This window comes from Ovis canadensis, chromosome 3, assembly GCF_042477335.2.
Source record: "Ovis canadensis isolate MfBH-ARS-UI-01 breed Bighorn chromosome 3, ARS-UI_OviCan_v2, whole genome shotgun sequence".
NCBI lineage: Eukaryota > Metazoa > Chordata > Mammalia > Artiodactyla > Bovidae > Ovis > Ovis canadensis.
In genome coordinates, this window is record NC_091247.1 from 39,070,941 (window position 1) to 39,096,606 (window position 25,666).

General features: G+C 45.2%; 1 long non-coding RNA gene across 6 annotated transcripts in view; it reads left to right on the plus strand.

The window, feature by feature from the left end:
* Positions 1-257: 257 nt before the first annotated feature.
* The window catches only part of LOC138436790 (uncharacterized), a 136,352-nt gene continuing 110,943 nt past the window's right edge, over positions 258-25,666 (plus strand). For 4 of the 6 annotated variants that reach the window (XR_011255607.1, XR_011255604.1, XR_011255608.1 and 1 more), the window contains exons 1-2: positions 272-419; positions 1,688-1,860. This is a non-coding gene — a long non-coding RNA (uncharacterized lncRNA). Of the gene's footprint in view, positions 420-1,687; positions 1,861-3,310; positions 6,379-25,666 lie in introns of those variants that run through there. The other 2 variants (XR_011255605.1, XR_011255606.1) reach the window with 2 other exon arrangements.

Below are 25,666 nucleotides of genomic sequence, written 5' to 3' on the forward strand. Positions count from 1 at the left end.
GTCCATCGAGTCGGTGATGCCATCCAACCGTCTCATCCTCTGCCGTCCCCTTCTCCTGCCTTCAGTCTTTCCCAGCATCAGGGTCTTTTCAAATGAGTCAGTTCTTCGCATCAGGTGGCCAAAGTATTGGGGCTTCAGCTTCCGCTGAAGAAATGAAATTGTGTTACAAAAGGTGAAAATCTCGGACGGAAGACAGTTGCTGTGACGGGCGGAGGCCACAAGGGGGCAGTACCTCTCCAGTCTGTCTCGGTCCAAATGTGCAAAATCCCGCGGGAGTCGGAGGAAGAAAGGAAATGAAGCCACATCGCCAGGCCTTTTATCCACACTGGGCACCCTCTCCCACTGCAGAGACCGGAGGCACCCCGCTCCCTGCTCATCCACCACAGCCCCCTCCCTCTTCCCCTTTCCAGAAATGTTTGGTAAGCAGCCACTGTTGCTCGGGCACTTTTCTAGGCCCTGCAGGCACCCGCAGTTCTGGGATCTCGATTCTGGAGGGGAGGGGCCGAGGTCTCCCGGCAGCTCCTCCCACCTGGCCACCACCTCCACCTGCGCCCGGGGCCCCAGACTCGCCTGGCCCAGTGGCAGATGCTTCAGTCGCCCCAGGCCTGACTTTAGAAGGCCGGGTGACAGAGGACCTTCAGCCTTGCCACATCTGCCTCCCACACCCCGGGTGTGGCTGGGATAACTGAGAATGGTGATTGGGTGACAGCGCTGCAGGGGCGTGCAGTGACCACCAGGTGGCGCTTGGAGACACCAAAGGCACTGTGATCGCAGGGCCCTAACAGTTACTTCTTTGGGGATGCCATAGGTCACAGGGACAGAGCAAGCGCAGCATAGCTTTAGAACAGTTCACTTGCCCCTGCGTGCTTAGAAAATGCCCAAGAGTGCTCTAAACACAGAGATAAGTGTTCACCTGCAAGATGGGGCCAGCCTGCCTCCCACCCGGGGTCAGGGCAGGAGTAAAGGAGCTGGTGACTGCAGGGCTTGATCCCTCGGCAGAAGACTGTTTCCCTGAGTGTTTCAGACATCTGTGGTTTCTTCCTGCCTCCTTAACTGGATCCAGGAAATGACTGTTGCCTGGGACAGCTGGGTCCTGAGTCCTGGCTTCTAGTGGAAAGAGGGGCTGAAGGGAAGTGGGGTTTCTGGTTGATGGATGACCACCCTAGATGGGTGTGTTAGATCCTGGATTTATTGGTAAAGAATCTACCTGTAATGCAGGAGACCCAGGTTCAATCCCTGGGTCAGGAAGATCCCCTGGAGAAGGAAACAGCAACCCACTCCAGTATTCTTGCCTGGAGAATTCCAAGGACACAGGAGCCTGGCAAGCTTTAGTCCATGGGGTTGCAAAGAGCTGGACACAACTGAGCAGCTAACTAAACATTTTACACCCAGAAAGCCCTCCTTCAGTTACACAAAGTTGCGAACTGTTCCTATTTTTGGTGGCTAAAGCCCATCTCTTGTGAAAGCCCACTCTTTTATTCTCTGCTGGTTTGGAGTAGAGAATTCAGAGTCTGATATAGCCACCCACGCCAGCCAGACATTTGCCTGACATTTGATAGCAAATTGCAACTTTCCAGGGCTTTAAAATTCAGGTGTAGAAATCAAGAAAGTAAATCCATCTTTAAATATTCTTCTCCTTAAAATATGTTGTCTTTTCTCTTTTTGGCTGCTACCCCTTTGGCACAAGGAATACAGCTGAGGGTCGCAAAGCTGGAATGTTTCTTTCTCAGTACACAGCACAGTGGGGACAAGAAAAGAATGTCAGTGTTCTCAAGATAAGCATGCTGTCTGCCTCAGCATCCCAGGCTGGTGTGACCAGGGCACCTTTATTTCTGACTGTAGCTAAAACGAGAGTCCAAGGTAAGTGGAATTTCACCTCGATTTGGAAGTTGGATCTGGTTGTTCAAAACAATTTGGAATTCCTGGGTGCTGAGGTAGCTTTGGGACCCTGGGTCTCATTAGGGCCTGCTTCATGCTCCCTGAGCAGTGGCCCTGGTGTGAAGGAGAGCAGACATCAGCCTCTCAGGTGGCCGGCTTGCCGGTTAATCTTCAGGGTCAGCTTGGAGGGATCAGAGGTCTGGCTGAGAGCAGATCTGAAAAGACCTGCTAGGGCATGGGGCCAGGAAAACCAGTCATGCTGAACGGCAGATACAAACAGGAGGACCGGTGATTCAGCCTTGATCTGCCAAATGCCAAACTGGCTTGTCCCGGTTTGGCTGGTATGTATGACTCTCAGCAGTTACCTGCTAGTAGAAACTCACATTTCAATCAGCTTACAGATCACTACCCACACAGGGCCCTTCCCTTCCCCTCCCTTCTTCCAAGCCTCTCCCAGCGTGCTGTCTTATAAGAACGTACCTGTGGTCCTCGCTCTGCCTTGCGTCAACACGTAGCTTCCCTGGCTTGGGACAAGGGACATTGTTCCTCTTTTTGCTATTCCATGCAAAGAAGTGGGTGTCAAATAAAAATCTAGTCACAACCTGAAAGTAGAGAGTTATTTTATTTGGTGGGAATGTTTAGGACCCTGAGCCTGGGAGACAGCATCCAGTATCTCTGAGAAAACTGCTCCAGGGAGGCAGGAAGGGGAGTTAGGGCTATATATGAGTTTGCAAAAAAGGGGGCAGGCAGCCTGAACATTAAAGATTATTGTGAGGTAAGGAAAATCAGATATCAAGTTAAGGAATTTAGTATTCTTCTGTGTATGGGAAGATGCAAGCCTCTGGGCTCACTGAATTCGTTTCTTTATACGCACCTCAGCTATCTGGGGCCAAATCCGGTTTCCTGATTGTCTACATCCTTGTTCCCCGTATGGGGTGGCAGATGGCTGCTTCTGCATTCCCGTCCTCCCCCCAGCTCCTCAGCAATCACCATGGGGTGGTGGGTGGCGGCATCTGCTTGATCGTGTGTGTTGTGTGCCATTTTGGGAGCCCTCCTTCACGTTTGGAGGCCCCAAATCGCTGATGGCTGTGACTTTTCTTGTTTATTGATACAACAGCAGATATTCCATTTCACATGGGTAAGCTTTTCTCTCCGTGCCCTGTAATGTGGCTGGGATCAGCTGACATATTTCATAGACTGTAGGGGAGGCTTGGACAAGCAGAGGTCTGTGAGACACAGTGTCCTGGTATCCACCTACCTGCTGTAGTGGTACTTAGGACCACCAGCCCGTCCTTGGGGAGCAGAGTTCTGCCGTCATCCTCTCTCCCCCAAAGAGAGGGCCGTGTACACCCTCCCTACATCCTGGCCTTCGAGTGTGAGAGACGGTGGGGACTGGAATTCACCTTTGGGACAAATTTTACTTTATCCCCAGGCCCAGAGAGAAGAGGAAATGCCTTTTCATCGCAGCCCAGGACTCAGATCCTTTCATTTCCTGTGCTGGGACCTGCCTCTCCTAGGACATTTGTCAGGGGAGCTGCTCATCCAGCCCCACCCGTCGGGGCTGCTCTGTCCTCCTGGCCGGTGGGGTGGGCCTTGCGGCGCAGCAGTGCACGCTGGCACACTTGGCCGGCGTGGAGGGCGTCAAAGTGCAGTCCGTTTCCTCCCCTCAGCGCCAGGTGAAGCTCCTGGCTGCCCGGAACGTCCGCATGCAGCTTCGGGTAGCTGCACGGGTCCCCTTGGGGATAATGTGTGGACATTTGCTGGACTCATTTGCTGGAAAAAAAGACAGCTCTGCCTTGGGGGTGGATTTAACCATTGACCGGTCCTTACGGACACGGACTGACACAGCCTTGTGAGAGACTCTAGGTCAGAGGACCCAGACAAACCTGGCTAGACCCCCAAATGCAGGAACTGTGAAATAATAAATGTTTGTTACTCTGAAATGCTAATTTTGGAGTAATTTATCACACAGCTATTTCTGGTGGTGTTCAGTCATGTTAGTGTAGTCAAGGAAGCAGACGAAGGTGTTTTTCTGAAAGTCTCTTATTTTCTCTATGACCATTGGATGTTTGCAATTTATCTCTGGTTCCTCTGCCTTTTCTAAATCCAGCTTGTACATCTGGAAGTTTTCGTTCACGTACTGCTGAAGCCTAGCTTGAAGGACTTTGAGCATTATCTTGCTAGCGTGTGAAATGAGCACAATTGTAATGATTGAGCATTCTTTGGCATTGCCCTTCTTTGGGATTGGAATGAAAACTGACCTTTTTCAGTCCCGTGGCCACTGCTGAGTTTTCCAAATTTGCTGGCATATTGAGTGCAGCGCTTTTAACAGCATCATCTTTTAGGATTTGAAATAGCTCGGCTGGAATTCCATCACCTCCACTAGCTTTGTTCACAGTGATACTTCCTATGGCACACTTGACTTTGCATTCTAGGATGTCTGGCTCTAGGTGAACAATCACACCATTGTGCTTATCAGGGTCACTGAGATCTTTTTTGTATAGTTCTTCTGTGTATTCTTGCCACCTCTTCTTAATCTCTTCTGCTTCTGTTAGGTCCTTGCTGTTTCTGTCCTTTATTGTGCCCATCTTTGCATGAAAAGTTCCCTTGGTATCTCCAATTTTCTTGAAGAGATCTCTAGTGTTTCCCATTCTGTTCTTTTCCTCTATTTCTTTGCCTTGTTCATTTAGGAAGGCTTTCTTATCTCTCCTTGTTATTCTCTGGAATTCTGTATTCAGTTGAGTATACTTTTCCTTTTCTCCTTTGCTTTTCTCTTCTTTTCTCAGCTATTTGTAAGGCCTCCTCAGACAACCACTTTACCTTCTTGTATTTCTTTTTCTTTGGGATGGTTTTTGTCACTGCCTCCTATACAATGTTACGAATCTCCATCCATAGTTCTTAAGGCTCTCTCTATCAGATCTAATCCCTTGAACCTATTTGTCACCTCTCATACCTGAACGGTCTAGTGGTTTTCCCTCCTTTTTCCATTTAAGCCTGAATTTTGCAACAAGAGGCTCACAATCTGAGCCACAGTCAGTTTCAGGTCTTGTTTTGCTGCCTGTATAGAGCTTCTCCATCCTTGGCTGCAAAGAATATAATCAATGTTATTTCAGTGTTGACCATCTGGTGATGTCCATCTCTTGTGTTGGTAGAATAAGGTGTTTGCTATGACCAGTGTGTTCTCTTGGTAAAACTGGTAGCCTATGCCCTGCTTCATTTTGTACTCCAAGGCCAAACTTGCCTATTACTCCAGGTATCTCTTGACTTCCCACTTTTGTATTCCAATCCCCTATGATGAAAAGGACATGTTTTTTGGGTTTTGGTTTTTTTTTTGGTGTTAGCTCTAGAGGTTCTTGTAGGTCTTCATAGAACCATTCAACTTCAGAAACGTTCAACTTCAGGCATTAGTGGTTGGAGCATAGACTTGGATTACTGGTATAGCTATAGATAAGGAATACAGGGGCTCTCAGACTTCTCAGTTTCTTAGCTCTGAAAAATTTGAAAAGATTTGAAGATCTACATAAGGTTGCCACCTTCTTAGTTTACACAATAGGTCTTGAAAAATGACAGTCAATTTTTACTTCCATTATTTTTGTAAAAGAAGGATCATTTGAAAATTTTTATCACAGTGTTATTTGTTTACATACAATAAAGTTCATCCATTTAAAATTTGAGGAATTTTGATAATTCTAAATGATTGTAAACTCACTTCCATAATTCATATATAGAATGGCTTCTTTGTCCTAAAAAGTTTCCTTACACTCCTTTGTTGTTAGTCTCCTCCTAGACTTTATTTTTTTGGGACTCCAAAATCACTGCAGATGGTGATTGCAGCCATGAAATTAAAAGACGCTTACTTGGAAGGAAAGTTATGACCAACCTAGATAGCATATTCAAAAGCAGAGACATTACTTTGCCAACAAAATCCATCTAGTCAAGACTATGGTTTTTCCAGTGGTCATGTATGGATGTGAGAGTTGGACTGTGGAGAAAGCTGAGCACCAAAGAAATGATGCTTTTGAACTGTGGTGTTGGAGAAGACTCTTGAGAGTCCCTTGGACTGCAAGGAGATCCAACCAGCCCATTCTAAAGGAGATCAGTCCTGGGTGTTCTTTGGAAGGAATGATGCTAAAGCTGAAACTCCCAATACTTTGGCTGCCTCGTATGAAGAGTTGACTCATTGGAAAAGACTCTGATGCTGGGAGGGATTGGGGGCAGGAGGAGAAGGGGACAACAGAGGATGAAATGGCTGGATGGTATCACCGACTCGATGGATGTGAGTTTGAGTGAACTCCGGGAGTTGATGACGGATAGGGAGGCCTGGCGTGCTGCGATTCATGGGGTCGCAAAGAGTCGGACACAACTGAGCAACTGAACTGAACTGAATGTGACCCCCATGCAACCTTTGATTGACTTAAGAGGAAGGACAGTTGAATATAACAAAACTTAGGAATGATGTAATCTCAAAGGCAACCATTAAACTGAGTATATTTAAATGTATAAGCCAAACTTTATTTATACATGTTCTTATGAATTCATAGACTAATGGCTTTCAACACCACTGTTCTGGCTCCCAACAGTTTTAGATAAGCTAGGCTGCTATAACAAACAGTCCTGAGAATGGCGGTTTAAATAAGATGGAAGAATTTTCATTCCCTAGCATTTCAAAGGTAGGTGGGCAGTGAGGGCGGCTAGAGGGCTTTACTCTACAAGGTCATCTGGAAAACAAGGCCTGTGAGCTGACCTGCCGACCTCTGTAAGCGACGCCCTTCTCCAGGCCCGCAGCGGCTGCTGCATTTCCAGCCATCAGGAAAGGAGAGAGCGTGTCCACAGCAAACACCTTTAAGGAAATCACCCAGAAATTTGATACCCAACTTTAAAAATTGTTATTTATGTTTCGGGTGTGCTAGGCCTCTTTTCGCTGTGCGCGGGTGTTCTCTAACTGTGGCCAGCTGGGGCTGCTCTCCAGTGGCGGAGCATGGGCTTCTCACTGATGTGGCTTCTTTTGTGGCGGAGCACGGGCGATAGGTGCACAGGCTTCAGGAGTTGCGGCTCTTGGGCTCAGTAATTGTGGCACACGGGCTTAGTTGCCCTGCAGCAGGTGGGATCTTCCCGGACAAGGGATCAAACCTCTGTCCCCTGCATTGGCAGGCAGATTCTTAACCACTGGACCACCAGGAAAGCCCTAACACCTAACTGTTGCTGATATAGCATTGGCTCAAACTAGTCAGATGACCAAGTCTATGCAAGGAGGAAGGCAGGACAACACAGAGACTGCTGGGTGACCCAGTGCCTAGTTAACAGATGGAGGATTCTGCTGCCAGCCAAAAGGAGACGGTTAGCATTATGCCCTCTCTTCTGAATTGCCAGTCTTTTCCTCTCTTCTGCTTCCAGCCGTTAGCACTTCCAGTGCGTCTCATCTTTAAAAGCGCTTCCCTGGGCTCCGTGGCTGTGCTCTCCTTCTTGGTGCCCCATCTCCTCCCTGTTCCTCACAGTCTCTTCCTGAATCCTGTTCACTTCTCAACCCAGGTGATACGGCTCTCTCCCAACATGTCTCTAAGACTCATTTTTATTGAATTCATGCTTTCCTTACTGGGTGTTTCTTCAGCCTCTAATATGTTGACCTCTTAAATATTTTCTTCCCCATTCATTTGATATCACGACTTCATGTTTTCTACATTCTTTTAGTTGCTCTTAGTCCCTGCCCAGAATGATTCCCCTGCTGCCTTCAGTTACCTCTCAGCATTTCCCAAGACACTATTCTGGTTTATTCTTTTGTCTACACACTCATCTTAGTAGACCCACTCCTATGGTGAGTCAGTTAGGATGGTGTTTGACTGCATGTGACAGAAACCCAACAAGGGGTGGCCAGTAAAAGTAAGAGGCTCATCTTTTTCACGACGTAACAGGGTGTTTGGGGGCAGGCTGTCGGTCCAGGGATATCTGTGCTCCTTTTATGGACCTGCTTTGCCAGCCTGAGTGTGTGGCTCTTTTCCCTGTGGTTCAAAGTTGCTTCCATGTCTTCAGGCACCATATCTACATTCCAGGCAGGAGGAAGGAGAAGAGAAAGGGCGAAAGGCAAAAGGAGGATGCTAACTAATCTGTCACATTTCAAGAAAGCTCCCTCAGGAGTTCCCCCCCGGACTTCTATTTCAGAAACAGTTCCCATGGCCTCTTGTATCTAGAAGAGTGTCATGGGAAGTGAGTGATGTAGCTGTGTACAGGCAGACATGAACAATGCTGGGAGCATTAAGAAAGAAGGAGAAGATGGATACTGGATGGGAGTGGGTGCCACCCACGACTTGAGTGTCTATCTGCTGATAACTCAAAAATCTGTATCTTCTAAGCAAATGGCCAGTTCTAATACATCACTAATGATCAGGGACATGCAAATCAAAACCGCAAACCTCACGCACATTAGAATGGCTACCATGCAAAACAAAGAACAGGAAACTAGTGTCGGTGAGGATGTGAAGAAATTGGAAGCCTTGTACATTGTTTGTGGGAATGCAAAATGGTGTAACTGTTGTGGAAAACCATATGGTAGTTCCTTAAAAAATTAAATATAGTATTAAAAAATAGTATAAAAAAAAATATAGTGTTACCCAGCAATTCCATGTCTAGGTATACACCGAAAGAAATTGAAAACAGGGACTCAAAAGGATATTTCTACGTCTGTGTCCATAGCAGCATTATTCACAGAAGTCAAAAGGTGGAAGTAACCCAAATGTTCATTGACAGCTGACCGGATAAACAAAATGTGGTGTATGTGCACGACGAAATAGTAATATATCTTATAAAGGAATGAAGTTCTGATCATGCTACAATGGAGTAAACCTTGAAGACATCCTGCTAAGTGAAATAAGTCAGACACAAAAGGACCAATATTGTATGATTCCTCTTACATGAGGATCCTAGAATAGGCAAATTCACACAGACAGAAAGGAGAACAGAGGTTACCAGGGGCTGGGGAGAAGGAAGAGGGGGAAATTATTGCTTAACGGGTACAGAATTTCAGTTTTGCAAGATGAAAAGAATTCTGGCGATGGACGATGGTTGATGGTTGCACAATAATGTGAATGTATTTGATGCTACTGACCATCCACTTAAAATGGTTAATATGGTAAGTTTTATATTATGAATATCTTACCATAATAAAAATCCATATCTTCAGTTTTGAGCTCCTTTGAAAAAACCCACTTACTTAGGTGCTAGACATTTTAATTTGGATACCTCTGTGCTCAGAATGGAACTCCTAAAATCCCACACAAGGCGTGAAGTTTTAGCCCTTTGAAATCGCATACACTCGCTCAGCCTCGGGCCTGCAGAGCTTCACAGGGCACCAGGACAGAAGGGTCTGCAAAAGTTCCAGTTTCAGCCATAGGCTCATGGGCACCAGTCTCCTCGGTGACCCTCGGCTCCTTGGGGCCATCCCAGGTCACTTCTCCTCCAACAAACGAGCAGCTCTTTCCTCCTTTCCTGCTGGCGAGTTCCTCTTTGGAGCTTATGGTGTCTTTTCCTGATATGTTGCCAGCTTTGGGACAAGTGTCCGGGCTCTCCTTGGACACACAGGGCTACGTTTTTCCAGAATGCTGCCTGTGACGAGATGTCGGAGAGTGGAATGCCTTTGTCCAGCCTCCCAGGCTTCTGGCACACCCATTCCTCAGGACTGGGGGCTTAGCCGGGACATGATGAGTCATCCAGAATCCATCCTGGTCAGTTCTTATGCCCAGACTTGTTGTTAATATGTTGAAGCCGAAGGCTGTGGGGCCACTTTCTGCAAACAGAGGTCCACTGACCCCTATGAGAAGGAAGGTTTTCTCCAAGGGGATCTGCAGTCCCCTGCAGTGTCTGCTGACATAGAGTCTGACATAATGTAAGGGCTTCTGCTTCACCCAACATTTCCACAGACACAAAGTAGTATTCAAGTTGAATGATTTAAAAACCATGTACTAAACTTTTTGGGAGACATACTAATTAATGGTGAGGACAGGGGAAGATTTAGATGCAGGGGATGTTTCTGGTTATATCAGATACAAATGTCAGCTCAGACACAAATATGACCTGGTTTTTATCCCTGGAAGCCTGATTAGGCTGGGTATTTGTCATCTCTTGCTGGACAACAAATAACCCCAAACTTTAGGACTGGAAACAATAATATTTATTATCTTCCAGTTTCTGTGGGTCATTAATGGGTTGGTTGGGTCCTGGGGCTCAGGACCTCCTAAGCAGCCATCAAGGTCTCAGTCAGGGCCACAGTTATTCTAGGCTACCCCGGGCAGAATCCTCCTCCAAGTCAGTACAGTTGGCAGGATTCAGCTGGTCGATGGCTGTTGGCCAAAGGCCACTCTTGGTTCCTGATCATGTGGACCCTTCTGCCTCTCATAACGTGGCAGCTGGTTCATCAGAGTGAGCAGCTAGATGAGCCAAACAGAAAGAGTGAGCAAGAAGGAACTCACAGTCTCAGGTCTAATTCAGGAGTGACAGCCCATCCTTTTTGACTATATTCTTCTAATTTGAAGTCTCACACTAGGTCCAGCCCACGCTCAACAGGAGGAGTGGTGGGGGCCGGGCAGGGGGCAGTCATTGGCAGACATTTGGAAGTTGCCCACCACAGAGGTCTCATTCCTGCCAGTGTATTTCATCTAACAGAGAACTTTGATCAATTGGTGGGATCAATCAAAAGCTAGGAGGTGGATAAATCGCCCGACAGATCTCTGAGCAGCTCTCCCTGCCTCTGCAGCTGTCTTTTCCAACTCGGGTTGATTTCAGTATTTTTAAGCACAGATGGTGAGATTGCAGACAGAGTGGAAGGACCAGGTTTCCTCCTGGTCTTTTAAGGAGAGAGTGCCGCTTCTCAAGGCAGCTTCTTCTCTCTTTGTCTGACTAGCTCTCTGTGGTTTGGCTTTGTGTTGTGGTTTGTTTACACGGCTGGCAAGAAAGATGACTTAACTCATCCAGACTGAACTCAGGGCTGATTTTAAAGCGAACCATCCGTCAAAAAAAAAGGCAAAATCAACGTAACGAGCAGAAATTCATGTCTTTGCTACACATGCACCATAGTGAATCATATTCTGTGCCTCTGTTCCCATCTGAAATGCTCTCCCGACTTCACCTATCCTTCCTGCCAGGGGCCCCTTCAGGAACCTTCCTGACGATTCCTGTCCACAACAGCTCTTCCTCTTTCTTCTCTGAAGTTTTAGAGCAGTTAATGTCTGTGCCTCGCAGTTGACCTCCTGGTTACTTCCTGCCTCATGAGGGTGACTTCCTTCATGTGGGCTTTATGCTGTGTCTCCGATGAGATGTAAACTTCTCCAGGGCAAGAACTGTGGTCCAGTTACACCCACCCTGGTGTCCAGGCCAGGGCACACAGTTTGTTGATACTTGACGGCAGAAGCCTGGTCAGGTCTTATATTCTGTGCCTCTCCAAACTTCTTGCACAGCACCTGTCCATGCATGGCAGGCTTTCCCTCAATAAGTGTTAATTTGATCTTGGTGTCTGTAGCGTTTGCATGGGTGGAACCTGTTACTGAGGAGATGGATGGAGAGGATGCTGGCCTCTTCCTGTTGGCAACGGTGGTGTGTGGGCGGAACCCGCTGTCACTCAACTTCCTCTGCTCATTTCACACGAACGTCTTTGTGGATTCCACTCACAGCATCTGGGTCAGACCTTCTCCCCAGGGGTGGCTGGGTGTGCTGCCTCCATGGTGATGCCCAGTCTCGAGAAATCTCTCAGACTAGGGAGGGGAATCTGAATCTTTACTTCTGGGCAAGGAACCCTCTCCTCCCCAGCATTCCTGTCTTTTGGAAAGAGCAGCTGTTTTTCTGCTTTGAAGGAAGCAGAGGAAAATGTACGTGGGAACTGTGGAGAGAAGCTTGGCGGTTGTTCAGCAGCCTCTCTGTGCAGGCGCAGCCCTGGTGCCAACCTGGAGCCCGAGCTGGGGTGGAGCAGACAGAGGGGTTGGCTTTTTGCAAAGATCATGCTGTGGATTCTGTCCTCAACTCTGCAGTTCTAACTCTAGGACAAGGCCTGAACTGTTCTGGTGCCCCTGGAAACAGGAGGCCGTGTGGCCCTTCTGGTGGAGCTCCTATCTCCTGTGAGCGCCAGGGAGCCTGTGACTGCAACTGAGTCTAGGGGCTGGGATGGGGTGGGGCCAGGATTCCTTACCTTCCCGTGCAACTACACTTATAGCCAGCATCTGCTGCGCTCCCACTGTGTTCCAGGCTTTGGGGTGTCAGATGCTGAAAATGGTCACATAAGGCCGGTCGTTGCCCTGGAGGAGCCCTGCAGCCTAAGGGGAGAGGACAAGGGGCCCTCAAAGGACTGCATCCTCGCTTGGCTGCTGAGGGGCTTCCCACATGACACAGTGGGTAGGGAATCCGCCCGCCAGTGCAGGTGCCTCGGAAGACCCGGGTTCGATCCCTGGATGGGGAAGATCTCCTGGAGGAGGAAATGGCAACCCACTCCAGTTTTCTTGCCTGGAGAATCCCATGGATAGAGGAGCCTGGCAGGCTCGGTCCTTGGGGTTTCAATGATTTGGATACGCCTGAGTGACTGGCCACTCATGCACCTGGTGCTGAGTGCCTAAATGAGGGGCCATTGCAGGTGACAGCCGTCAGGGATAGTGAGGGAGACCGTGCTTAAGGTGAAATTGACAAATATGAATGAGTTACTTGGGGAAGAGGAGTTTCGGTAGAGGAGGTGTAAGGTGTGTGAAGACCCAGCAGGGTGGGACTACATGGGGCATTGAGGGATGCTCGGCGATGCTGGCTATAGTATGAGGGCTTCGGGCAGAAGAGAAGCAGTCAGGCTTGGATTTTAGAATGGTTGCAGTGCCCTGTAGGGTGGGAGAGCTGGAGGGGCCAGGAGAGCATTGGGTAGGCGGGGTGGGGGTGGGGGTTCTGCAGTGGTCCCTTCCCGGAGGGAATGCAGAGAGCAGGTGGCCATGGAGTAGATGTGGAAGGCAGCCAGAGTTTCTGCTGGTTGCGTGTGTGCAAGTGTGTGTGTGAGCGTGTGCAAGTACACATGTGCGTGTGTGTATGCACACGAGAGCAGTGCCTGCATGTGGTTGCATATTGAGATGCATGTTTGTGCACGTGTGTGATTGCGTGTTGGGACTGGGGGAGGGTATGAGAGAGCCAGGGAACCCACATTTGGTGAACTTGGTATTGTAGTCTCTGTTTTCCATTTGAGTAAACTGAGGCTTCCATGTATTAAATGATGTCTTTTCTTCATTTAATGAATATTGAACCATCCATTTGAAGGGCGTATTTCACATATTTAATCCTTGAAGAAACATAAAGAAGTTACTGTTATCACCCCATTTTATAGATGAAGAAACTCAGGCTCAGAGAAATAAAACTCCTGATGAGATTGAACTATCGTGTATTCTATGTGGAATCCGCGGTAAATGTTAGCTGGGGTTTTTCTAGACAGGTGGGATTCTCATTTTGAATATTCCAGTTCTCTCCCTGCTACCTTTTATTATTCACAAAAAGTGATCTGAGTGCTTTTCAGAGCCCTCCAATGATACAGGCAAGAAAGACTGAGAGGACCAGTAAAGATTTCTTCAAACAATAAGAAGTATATATGCATACCATCCTCCATGAGGCAGCTCCCTCTATGACAAAGTCCAAAGCAGTGCATGGGGGTAGAGGGAGTCTGCTGGGCCACTCTTTGCTGCAGGGTTGACGTCCTTCTGTTTTAATGTCAAGCCTCTGTGTTGGATACATGTTAACACAGTGATCATTGGAAAGAAAGATGGTTGTGATACATGATGCAAACCTGCACTTCCAAAAATTACATCTGAGGATCTTGTTAAAACACACATTCTGGTTCAGTGGGTCTGAGTGGGAACTGAGATGATACGTTTGTCGTGAGTTCCCAGGGATGTCCATAGGCCCACATAGCAGGGTTTGAATAAGCCTCTGGGGAGCAAGACCAAAAAGGAAACAAAGTCGGGGTGCCTGTGATTGATGATGAGGGGAGCATGGCTGGCTGCTTAAGGGAGAAGAGAATGAGTCTCACTTTGGATGTGTTGGTTTGAGGCACTCAGATTCTTCTTGTGGGAAACTGTGTTGATGACCAGTGGGGTCAGGGTTCTGTGAGAGTCAGCAAGAGGTCAGCGAGAGGTCAGAATCAAAGACGCAGATCACCCCCATCTTGGGGACTGCATGGATGCCTGGTGGGTGGGGAGGAAATGAAGTTAAAGGAGGGAGAGACAGAGTTTGTGAAGACAAAAAATAATCAGGCATAGGGTCTAGGACCAGACAGTTAAGATGTTGGTGGGAGAGAGGGATCAGTGAAGACCCTGACAAGCGTGGTTAAAGCATTAGGAGAGCAACCAGAAGAGTCAGCGACAGAAACCGGGAGAGAAGACAGGAGGCGGAGGAGAGGCGGTGCCGGGTCTTCTGTCCGCAGACCCCCATCCCCATCCAGCTCCTGGGAGGAGAGCCGCGCCCTGCAGTGACGGCGCTGTTGCCTTCTGGGCTCTGGTCGGTTCAGCCAGTGGGGAGCACTGACCGGAAAAGGGAGGGGGTCTCGTGTTGGCCCATTCTCCCTCCCCTCACAATGGCTTCTGCCGCAGCATTCAACACTAAATGCGCTGTCGTTGTGAAGACTCTTGCCTCTGCGGCATAACTACTTGTCTTTCAGGATTTCTGCCCCCTCTCCCTCCTCTGTTCCAGCATGGTGTCTGGGAAGCACACGGGTCCTCATCAGGTTTGTTTGATGGCTCTGGTTGATCTCCCGTTGAGGGAACAGACCCCCTTCTCAGGTCTGGGGGCATCTATCTACACCCTTCATTTGGCTCAGCTCCTCCTGACACTAATCCTGCTTGGTCTGGAATCACAGATTCAGTGCCTACCTCTCTCTTATCCCCTTTTGAAAGGGAGAATCTGATTGGCTCAGCTCAACCAATGGGTAGGTTTCATCTGGGTCAGGCCTGCACTGGCGTTTCAGGGAAGACAAGGGGGCCACATGGTGGAAATGTGGGCCTAGACTCACCCTTCACAGAAATTGTGCTTGGTGTTCAAGCAGTTTTGTATGAGACGTTCTTAATGAGACTAGTATCCTTGAAAGAGTTTATTTTGCTTTATTCAAAAAAAGTTGGTTTTGACTGTTCTGGGTCTTCGCTGTGGCAGGCAGGTTCTTCGTTGCAGTGGGTTGGCTTTCTCGAGCTGCGTAGTGTGGGCTTCACTTATGGCAGAGCTCAGGCTCTACAGTGGGCGGGTCAGTCAGTCACTGGCAGCCCATGCGGTATGAGGGCTTAGTTGCCCTGTGGCTTGTGGAATATTAGTTCCCCAACCAGAGATCAAACTTGTATCCCTCTGCATTGGAAGGTGGGTTCTCAACCACTAGACCACCAGCAAAGTCCCTTGAAAGAGTTTAGTTCATTGGATTCTGGACTGATGCGAATGAGATTGTTTCAAGAAAATTCTTTTGATGATTTTCCTAGGATGGTGAGAGCTTCTGGAGGGATGAAAGGGTATTAGGCTCCCCAAAGATACTTCACAAAGAGGTGCAACTACCTAACAGGAAAAAGTAATATTTCTCTTTATTGTTATTATTTTTATGACCCCAGGAGATAGATCTGACTGGTGGGCACATCTACTCAGAGGCTGAGGTGGTAGAAATAGAATGTGGGCATGCTCCTCACCAACACCTGCCCAGAGCTACTATGCCTTAGGCAGAGAAAGTCTTAAAAGCCCAGAGAAGGGAGAAGGGCTCCAGCCTCATCCTAAGGCACAGTGCTGAGGTCTGGAAAGAGCTTGGCATTTGGAGTCAGAGTATCTTGTTGGAATCCCCACTCTGTTCCATATAATTTCAGGCAATCTTTATCTCACTGAGATTATAATTTTCAATAGACAACACCCCAGGATGGATAAGACATTGGGTTAAATTCACACTAAGGTGTGGCTGATGGATTATGCAAACTTTTCCTTGAAGCCAGTTCTGACTCTAAGAAGAGTATTGAGCTCTGAAGAACAGGAGTGGAGGAAATACCACAGAAGGAAGATGTCAGTAAGTCTAGAGGCCAGGAATTCTACCGTGGAGATTTCTACCCTCTTAGCCTTGGGCTGATTATTCTCAAGCCTGATTGCGTAGGCATGGTGCCCAGTGGGCTTTAAACATGCATGTCGATGTAGAAGAAAGCCATCACTTGGAATGTTTGTAAAGGGTTTGTCTGTCACGGACTTGAAAATGTTTTCCATGAGATACATGCCAACTTTTCCCCTCAACTGTCCACACCAATCCTGCTTGAAAGAGACAATTCTGAACACAGACAGTGCTCTGCTGTGACCCTTCAGCCTGCTGACCCATGAAGGTATGTGTTCCCTCCGTAAAGGGCTAGGTTCCCTGACTTATTGCCAATTTTCTTGAAAACTAAAAGCAAAACCTGGGGAAGCTTCCCTCCCCAAGCAGCAGCAGAGCCGCAACAACAACAGCAAGACCCCCTTGGGCCTGTTTCTCAAGGAGACGCTCCTTCATCAAGTCTCACTGCGGCATGTTTTTCTTTTGTGAAGGAGTCCTGACTTCATGTCTCCCCAGGGACTCTGTTCGGATGATCTCATCCTCTGAAACTGGCAGGGAAGAAGCATTCTGATTGCGTTCCAGCTCAAGAACAGAAAGGTGGTTGTTAAGCAGAAATTGTCCAGTTAATAATCAGACAAGCCCAGTCCCTTCTTCCTAAAAAGATTTGGGCCAGATCTTGGAGATGCTTTCTGCAGGTAGGATTGACCTTGAACTCACAGGCATCTGCTTCTGGCTTCTGTTTCAAGTCCTGGTTGCTTTTGAGGGGCTCTGTGAAGGAAAAGGAGTCTTGGGTGGAGTGGACTCATGTGGAACCCTTCCTGTTACAAGCACAGAGAAATGCAAGATAAAATGAAAACCAAATCAGTTCAGTGGCTGGAACTGAAGAGGTAATGGAAACACATAGCTGGAAGTGGCGAGTGGCGCCCCAGCAAGCCAGGGGTGTGGGTGTGTTTGTCTGTGCTCTATTAGATGGGGGTAGGGCCCATGCAGAGATGAGAGTGAAGGCCTTGGGCCAGAGCCAGGCAGAGGCCTAAACAAGAAAGCAAAAAGGCAGAGGGACTGAACTCTCCAAGAAAGGAGGACTAGGAAAAAAATAATCCAGTCATGAATCAGGCAGATGCCAAGAAAGTTTGCCTCTGCCTGGATTCTGGGTGGAAACAATAAAAGCCATTTTATGAAAAAGTGAAATCCCAAGCTTCTGCATTGACAGGTTCTGGAGACAACGTACACTGTTTGAATTGGGGACATCCTAGATTAAGAAATGCCCATAAAAGAGTGGTCTTGGTTATGTTACAATTAGGACACATGCAGAAGCAGATGAAAAATCACTCTGGTCATAGGAGTTTCATTGAAAACTCCAATTCAGTTGAAGATTAGCTTTCAGTAAAAAATTACAACATGGAAAGATCCACCATGAACAACAATTTGCAGAAACCAGAAGTGGGTGGTGGAGGTCAGCAACCCCCACCTTGAGATCATAAAAAAGTAATCAGAGAGAGACCATAAGTATAGGGATGTTTAAGTGATTAAAGAGATAAAAAGAAAAATATAGAAACCACAATAAAGGAACAACCATTATGAAAGAGTGGGAGTAAAATATATAAAATATATAAAAAATATATTTTATATATAAAATATATTTATATATATATAATTTATATATATATAATATAAAATAAAATATATTTTGTTCATGCTCAGATTTACAAATAAGTAGACTTAAACTAGGAACTTCCCTGGTATCTCAGCAGTAAAGAATCTACTTGCCAAAGTACGAGATATAGGTTCAATCCCTGGGTCAGGAAGATCCCATGGAGAAGGAAATGGTAACCCACTCTAGTGCTCTTGACTGGGAAATTCCATGGACAGAGGAGCCTGGTGGGCTACGGTCCATGGTGTCACAGAGTCGGACACAACTTAGCAACTAAACAAAAACAACAACAAGACAAACTGGGGAAGATGGGTTGCCACCAACCAACCACCTGACCAACCAACAAAATAACAAAATTCTAGAGCATCCCTCTACTCAGCCTCTCTCCCCCCACCAAAACAAAAACCCCTGAATTAAAAAAACACCAAAACTCTAAAGCCAGACCTTGGAAAGAGAAAATGGGAGGCTAACATCTTGTCCTTGTATATGTCAGCCCACTGAAGATTAGCATGGTTAGCACTAAGTTAAACTGTGCCAGTTAGCTTTAGGTTTGTCGTGAAGATGAGAATGCAGGCACTAACACTGGTTGCCTAGGATGCCAAAATAATCTACATGATAATGGAAAGAAAAGTGTTAGGCCAGTAAAATTTCTGTGAGCAGCCCCATAAGTTTACACAGTAGGAGAGAATAAATGGGAACGCTGAATGAAATCATGAGATGGGGAAAGGAAGTTGTATAATTGTAGGAAAAAATGGTGTAATTGTACAATATGTGGTAGAGAACCTGGGCGCTGAACATGCCTGATGGTCAGCCACCATCCGTTTTAGCTTTATCTCCTCCTCCTCCTGCTCATCCCAGTGTTGCCACAGTGGTGTTAGTATTGGATCTAGGTTGCAACTGATGTGGTTGCAGAAAAAAGAAGAAAAAGGTTGGATAGGAGAAAAGGAAACTGCCATGGTTTGAGATTATATGATGGCCAACTTGGGTCACCTCTGAGAACCTGTGGGCAAAATATTCAAAACAGTTGAGTTTAGAAAAGTTATTGGAAGTGATCAATGTACAAAATCATTAGTAACAAAATTTAGAAAATTTAACGAAAGATACTATTTATAATAACAATAGCAACTAAAACCTATGAACTCACATGTACCCCAATGTTCATCGCAGCACTGTTTATAATAGCCAGGACATGGAAACAACGTAGATGTCCATCAGCAGATGAATGGATAAGAAAGCTGTGGTACATATACACAATGGAGTATTACTCAGCCGTTAAAAAGAATTCATTTGAATCAGTTCTGTTGAGATGGATGAAACTGGAGCCGATTATACAGAGTGAAGTAAGCCAGAAAGAAAAACACCAATACAGTATACTAACACATATATATGGAATTTAGGAAGATGGCAATGACGACCCTGTATGCAAGACAGGGAAAGAGACACAGATGTGTATAACGGACTTTTGGACTCAGAGGGAGAGGGAGAGGGTGGGATGATTTGGGAGAATGCCATTCTAACATGTATACTATCATGTGAATTGAATCGCCAGTCTATGTCTGACGCAGGATGCAGCATGCTTGGGGCTGGTGCATGGGGATGACCCAGAAAGATGTTATGGGGAGGGAGGTGGGAGGGGGGTTCATGTTTGGGAATGCATGTAAGAATTAAAGATTTTAAAATTAAAAAAAAAAGGAAAACCTAATGAATGGAAAAAAATAAAATAAAAAAAAAAATAAAACCTATGAACTCTAAGAAACAGACATAATAAAAGAGTATAAGACCATTAGGGGAAAAAAATCAAAACAATTTATTGAAACTATAAAATAAAACCAAAGTAGTTGGAGACAAAATACCATGGATGGGAAGACTTGACATCATAAAACATGTCAATTTTTGTCCAAATTAAATTAAAGTCTATTCAAGTCAAATAAAAATTCCCAAGAAATTTCTCTCACAGAAATTGACAAAAATAGGTTCAAATAGTCACACAAAATAGAGAATGCCAAAAATATTCAAAAATTTAAAAATAATCATCATAATTGTTATGATGATGAAGAGAGATTTGCCCTACCAGACTTCAAAAATTTGTACAAAACTATAGTAGTTTAAACAGTGTGATGTAGGCATAGAATAGAGGAATCTAGCAATGAAATAGAATAGAGATTGTAGAAACAGATTTATGTATATGATAAATTTGGCTTATGATGACAAAGGTAGCATTACAAAGTAGCAGGAATAGGGCAGACTATTTAATAAATTGGTCTTGGACAATAAATTATGGAGAAAGATAAAATAGGATTCCTACCTTACCACATACACATACACTTCTAGCTAGATTAAAATATAAACACAGAATGTAAAACTTTAAGATTTTAAGGAGAAAATATAGAACAGTATCTCTGTAACTTTTGTTGCTCCTTCACTGTCATGTCTCTTTGTGACCCCGTGGACTGCAGCACGCCAGGCTTCCCTGTCCTCCATTAGCTCCCGGAGTTTGCTCAGACTCATGTCCCTTGAGTTGGTGATGCTATCTAACTATCAGCTCCCTTCCCCTTTGCCTTCGATCTTTCCCCGCATCAGGATCTTTTCCAGTGAGTCACCTCTTCACATCAGGTGGCCAAAGTATTGGAGCTATAGCTTCACCATCAGTCCTTGCAATGAATACTCAGGGTTGATTTGCTATAGGATTGACTGGTTTGATCTTGCTGTCCAAGGGACCCTCAAGAGTCTTCTCCAGTACTGCAATTCGAAAGCATCAATTCTTCGGTGCTCAGCCTTCTTTATGGTTCACTTCTCACCTCCATACATGACCACTGGAAAAACCATAGCTTTGACTAGATGGACCTTTGTCAGCAAAGTAATGTCTCTGCTTTTTAATATGCTGTCTAGGTTTGGTCATGGCTCTTCTTCCAAGGAGCAAGCGTCTTTTAATTTCATGGCTGCAGTCACCATCTGCAGTGATTTTGGAGGCTATGAAATTAAAATCTGCCACTCTTTCCACTTTTTCTCCTTCTATTTCCCATGGAGTGATGGGGCTAGATGCCACAATCTTAGATTTTTTTAATGTTGAAGTTTAAAAAAAATGTATTCTTATTTATTTATTTAGCTGCATCAGTCAGTTTTTAGTTGCAGAAAGTGGGATCTTTGATTGTCATTTCGGCATGTGAACTCTTGTTGCAGCATGTGGGATCTAGTTCCCTGACCAGGGATCAAACCCGGAGCCCTTGCATTGGGAGTGCATAGTCTTAGCCACCAGAGCACCAGGGAAGTCCCTAATGTTGAGTTTTAAGCCAGCTTTTTCATTCTCCTCTTTCATCCTTATTAAGAGGCTCTTTAGTTCCTCTTCACTTTCTGCCATTAGAGTGATACCATCTGCATATCTGAGGTTGTTGATGTTTCTCCCAGCAATCTTGATTCCAGCTTGTGCTTCATCCTGCGTAGCATTTCACATGATGTACTCTGCATATAAGTTAAATAAGCAGGGTGACAATATACAGCCCTGTTGCACTCCTTTCCCAGTTTTGAACCAGTCCGTTTTTCCATGTCTGGTTCTAACTATTGCTTCTTGACCCATATAAAGGTTTCTCAGTAGACAGGTAAAGTGGTCTGGAAAATCTCTAAGAGTTTTCCACAGTTTGTTGTGATCCACACAGTCAAAGGCTTTAGCGTAGTCAATGAAGTAGGTGTTTTTCTGGAATTCCCTTGCTTTCTCTATGATCTGATGGATGTTGGAAATTTGATTTCTGATTCCTCTGCCTTTTTTAAATCCAGCTTTTACATCTGGGAGTTCTTGGTTCACATACTGTTGAAGACCCGCTTAAAGAATTTTGAGCATAACCTTGCTAACATGTGAAATGAGTGCAATAATATGGTATTTTGAACATTCTTTGGCATTGCTCTTCTTTGAGATTGGAATGAAAACTGACCTTTTCCAGTCCTGTGGCCACTGCTGAGTTTTCCAAATTTTCTGACATATCGTGTGCAGCACTTTAACATCATCATCTTTTACGATTTGGAATAGCTCAGCTGGAATTCCATCACCTCCACTAGTTTTGTTCATAGTAATGCTTCCTAAAGCCTGCTTGATTTTACACTCTAAGGTGTCTAGCTCTAGAGTAGAGTATGGAAAATATTTTAAAACAAAACAACATAGGTAAAAAAATTAGAGGAAAGAGGAACTTTTGATAAATTTGACTACATGAAAATGAGAAGATATTTGCAACCTACATAGCTAATAAAGAGCCAGCGTGCAGAATATACAAAAAGCCTTGAAACCTAATGATAAGGATCTGGGCAATAATATTGGTAATTCATAAACAATCGAGTAGGTAAGGATGACCCAAGGAGGAACTTGCTTTTTTACTAATGAAAGAAATACAAAATGAAACAAGAAATCAGAGCCTTCCCTGGTGGCTCAGCAGTAAAGAATCTGCCTGCCAATGTGGGAGACACGGATTCAGTCCCTGTCTGAGAAGATCATACAAACTGAGGAGCAACTGAGCCCATGCACCACAGCTACTGAGCCTGCGCTCTTCTAGAGCTCAGTTCAGTTGAGCTCAGTTCAGTTCAGTTCAGTCGCTCAGTCGTGTCCGACTCTTTGCAACCCCATGAATCACAGCACGCCAGGCCTCCTTGTCCATCACCAACTCCCAGAGTTCACTCAGACTCACGTCCATCGAGTCAGTGATGCCATCCAGCCATCTCATCCTCTGTCGTCCCCTTCTCCTCCTGCCCCCAATCCCTCCCAGCATCAGAGTCTTTTCCAGTGAGTCAACTCTTCGCATGAGGTGGCCAAAGTACTGGAGTTTCAGCTTTAGCATCGTTCCTTCCAGAGAAATCCCAGGGCTGATCTCCTTCAGAATGGACTGGTTGGATCTCCTTGCAGTCCAAGAGCCAGGGAGCTGCAAATAATGAAGCCCCTGTGCCCTAGCGTCTGAGCTCCACAACTAGAGAGTAGCCCTTGCTCCCCCAAATTAGAGAAAAGCCTGCACAGTAACAAAGACCCAGAAGATTTAGCCCAACCATAAATAAATAAAACTGTTAAAAAACATCATTTCACTCCACCAGATTGACTAAAATACCAAAACTTGTTACACCAAGTGGTGGTTAGGATGTGGGGAAATAGAAACTCTTCAAAAATTCTGATGGCAATGTAAATTCATAAATCAGCTTCTAGGAAAATTCAGCAATATTTACTACAGTTCAATAGGTGCAAGCTTTGACTTAAGCAGTTTCATCTCCAGTTATGTATCTTAGAGAAACTTTTGAGTTTATGTGTAAGAAAGTTCACTGCAGGACATGTTGCAATAGTGAAAATAGAGAATCAATCTAATTGTCTATAATTTATCTAGGAGGATAGATAAATGTTTAAGTAACATGACTAGGTAAAAATGAATGAACTCCTTGGGTCAAAATGACGAATTCTCAAAAACTATTGGAAGTGAAAAAAGAAGTTATAAGATGATATTACAGTGGAGTGCTAATTTTCTCAAACTGTTGGTTATGACCCATCTGTAAATTGTGATGAATTTAATGAATAACTGCCAGCATGATGAAATAAAATTAGAAAATATCAGCAAATGCTGATGGTAAGGAAACAAGTAATTTCATGAAAGCTTTATTTCATTTTATGTATACATGCACACACTCAGGTATATATGTATATGTACATACACATGTATTTTCATGTGCATATTTATGGGGTAAAAATGTAAAATGCATTTTTTTACACTGGGTGTGGTAGAGAAGTCTAAAGCCTCTGTTTTATATAAAAAGAATACTATATGCTTACACATCCCATAGGATGCATGGGAGTGATAAATACAGTATTCAGAGAGTGTTTTCCTCCAGAGTGGGTGGAAGGAAAAAGACACGAGTCAGAGTATGAAGACTTTATTCCATTTATGTTGATATATTACAAAACCACATTAATATCTGTTAAGTCTAGGATAAACATGGGTGTCCATTACAGTATTATCTGTACTTTTCCATATGTTTGAAATGTTTCACAATGGAAAAAAAAAAGCCTTAAAACTTAACCAACTATAAAAGCTACAGGGATGTAGGTGGGGAGGCAAGAGGGACCCAGATGGTTGCAGGAGGCTTGGAGCAAAGGAACAAGTTGTGTTCACATCTCTGTGGCTAAAGTCCCAGGAGGCTCTGGGGCTCTGGGGCTCTGGGCCAGTAGTCTGGGCAGCCAACGGCCATGTGCTGATGTGGCCTCACTGCTATCCCTTCATCCTTGTCTGGTGTCATCACCAATTTTATTCTTCTCCATCAGATCAGCATCTCTTCAGCTCCCTGCACTGGGCAAAGCAGCCTGGCTTCAGAAAGTTACTGCTAGTTATTTACTTAAAATTCTTTTCCTAGGATCCCATTGGGCCTCTGGCCTTGGAATTCTTCCTACCCTCAACTTTATTGAGATATAATTGTCATACAACATTGTGTAAATTTCCATTTTCCCCCCATTTGTTTGCCGTGAAGTGATGGGACCAGATGCCATGATCTTAGTTTTTTGAATGCTGAGTTTTAAGTCAGCTTTTCCACTCTTCTCTTTCACCTTCATCAAAAGGCTCTTTAGTTCCTCTTCACTTTCTGCATTAGGTTGGTATCATCTGCATATCTGAGGTTGTTGACATTTCTCCCAGAAATCTTGATTCCAGGTTGTAATTCATCAGTGACAGACTGTTTTCTTGGGCTCCAAAATCACTGCGGATGGTGACTGCAGCCATGAAATTAAAAGATGCTTGCTCCTTAGAAGAAAAGTTATGACAAACCTAGACAGCATATTAAAAAGCAGAGACATAACTGCCAAAAAGGTCTGTATAGTTAAAGTTATGGTTTTTCCAGTAGTCACGTACGAATGTGGGAGTTGGAGCGTAGTGAAGGCAGAGCACCAAAGAATTGATGCTTTCAAATTGTGTTGTTGGAGAAAACTCTTGAGAGTCCCTTGGACACCAAGGAGATCAAATCAATCAGTCCTAAAGGAAATCAGCCCTGAATGTTCATTGGAAGGACTGATGCTGAAGCTGAAGCTCCAAAACTTTGGCCACCTGATGTGAAGAATTGACTCTTTGGAAAAGACCCTGATGCTGGGAATGATTGAAGGTGGGAAGAGAAGGGGACAACAGAGGATGCGATGGTTGGATTGCATCACCAACTCAACAGACATGAGTTTGAGCAAACTCCGGGAGATGGTGAAGGACAGGGAAGCCTGGCATGCTTCAGTACATGGAGTCGTGTAGAGTCAGACATGACTTAGTGACTAAACAACAATTGTGTAAGTTTAAGGTATAAAATGTGACATGTGATTACCACCATAAGGCTAGTTAACATCTCCATTACTTAACATAATTACCATTTCTCTTTTTGTGATCAGAACATTAAGATCTACCCTCTCAGAAACTTTCAAGTATACATACAACGCAGTATTGTTTACTATGTGGCTTCCCAGGTGGCTCAGCGGTAAAGAATCCGCCAGTGCAGAAGACGCAGGAGACCAGAGTTCAGTCCCTGGGTCCAGAGGATCCCCTGGAGTAGGAAATGATGAGCCAGTCCAGTATTCTTGCCTAGAAAATCCCATGGACAGAGGAGCCTGGGAGGCTACAGTCTACAGGATTGCAGAGTCCTGTATGCTGAGCTCATATGCACGTGCACACGCGCACACACACACACACACACACATTGTTAACTATAGTCACCATGCTATACCTTAGTGCCCCTGGGCTATCCTGGTAGCTCAAATGATAAAGAATTTGCTTGCAAGGGAGGAGATTTGAGTTTGATCCCTGGGTTGGGAAGATCCTGGAAAAGGAAATGGCAACCCACTCCAGATGTTCAATCTGGTTTTAGAAAAGGCAGAGGAACCAGAGATCAAATTGCCAACATCCTCTGGATCATCAAAAAGCAAGAGAGTTCCAGAAAAATATTTATTTCTGCTTTATTGATTATGCCAAAGCCTTTGACTGTGTGGGTCATAATAAACTGTGGAAAATCCTGAAAGAGATGGGAATACCAGACCACATTACCTGCCTCCTGAGAAATCTGTATGCAGGTCAGGAAGCAGCAGTTAGAACTGGACATGGAACAACAGACTGGTTCCA